This window comes from Camelina sativa, chromosome 18 (assembly GCF_000633955.1).
Source record: "Camelina sativa cultivar DH55 chromosome 18, Cs, whole genome shotgun sequence".
Lineage (NCBI taxonomy): Eukaryota > Viridiplantae > Streptophyta > Magnoliopsida > Brassicales > Brassicaceae > Camelina > Camelina sativa.
Window position 1 is genome coordinate 9,774,079 of NC_025702.1, and position 1,819 is coordinate 9,775,897.

Genomic DNA, 1,819 nt, shown 5'->3' on the forward strand with positions numbered 1-1,819 from the left:
TTTATTGAGTATTGAAGGGAAGAGAGAGGGGAAGCATACTTTGTGAGGAGATTCATGTCTTGTATTGCTTATGGGAGGAGTCTTGTCCAATGTATACCAAGTCCCAAGGCAAGAAGTTAAATCCGGTTAAGTCCTTTCAAAGCTAGAGACAACGCAGGATCAACTTCTAGTTCTCGTTAGTGAGGGTCTTTTGGGGCGTGTTGATTCTGCTCATGTTCTTTCCAAGCTTCATTCTCAAATCAAAAGTACTAAAGCAATCATAAGAGTGTTAGTTCAAGGCAAAGACTCCTAGAAATGATAATAGTTTCCCAACAATTTTTTTTTAGGATAAAAAGACTCAAAGAAAAGAAAAATCCAAAGAAAACAACCAAAGAAAACGACATCAGCGACTTGGAGACATCCCTCCCCTGGGCTTACTTCACACCGTCTCGGTGTGAAAGCAAAGCCAAGAGAAGAATGAATCCCCAGAGAAAATAAGAAAAACGAAAAAGAATAAGAAAGGAACAGAAACAAAAACCGGTGTTCTCGCATCTGGTGTTGGAGTGGTGTTGGCAAGGGTGGGTATCGATCGGTCTTGGAATGGGATCGACTGATCTGAAACATCATTGAACTTGGAGATACCTGCAGCAAACCAACAGGATCGACCGATCTGTAAAGAGGATCGGTCGATCCGAACCTCCTAGAACAATTTTTTTTTTTTTTTGCACTTCTGCGTTTTCAACCTGTTCCTGAAACTACTTAACACCAGACGTGATTTCACAATAATAAATCCTAAAAACAAAACCAAAATCCTAAGACAAAAAAAATAAAAATAAAGGGTAAGCCAGCACAAACCCCATGGGCTGCCTCCCATAAGCGCTTGTTTAAGGTCTATAGCTTGACCGCTCAACACAAAATGTTAATCATAAGTATCAAAAGGCTAAGCCAATGGACCTTTAGTCCTTCTCTTGTTAATACAATAAACAATATGTGTCAAGTAACACACAATTATCCATGGCAAAACGATAAAATCCATATCAAGGAAGTTTACTACAAATGCAACATATACTTTGAAATATTCCTTGATGGTTGGATGCTCATGAGGATCAAATGCATTTAATGGGAAACTAAAGTCAATTTCAGGTACAAACGAAGTTTTCACAAAATAATCAACTTCATCACCATTAATTTCATAAAATACAATATCCTCATTCATATAATCAACCCCAGGGTCTTTTGTTTCATGCAGAATTGTATCAATATCAAGAACACACCCTAGGTAAGATTCTTCAAGAAGAGAGCTAGATACATCAGGCATTGAAAACTCAAACTCGAGATCATGAACATTCAAAGCACAATGATATTCAATATCAAAACATATTTCATGATAATCCCTAGCAAGTTTTTCTGCTCTTAAAATGTCTAGACGTTGAGATTCACATATCAAATCATAGCATTCATCGATGAGCAATGGAGTATCCAAACTAGAAGTCACCTCTTCAATGCATGGCATGTGAATATCCTCAAAATCATGAATTTCAAGGGTGGAAACGCATGTACCTTCTATTTGGCTTGGTGGAACCCAATATATTACCTTTTCGCAAGCATGAGCTTCCCTAATCTCTGTGAAAGTGGGCTCCCTCCCTTCAAGTACTGCTCGATGTGAGATGAGATTCAACCGGATCATTGCTGCTAAGTTCCTTCTTGTTGTTGTTGATTGCTCCATGGAAAGCTCATCCAACCTAACTTTTTGATCTGGTGTAAGAACACTCTCATCAAACGGTGGATCCACATAATGCTCATCTAGAATGTCTTCATCAAATGTGGTCTCCTCTTCCTG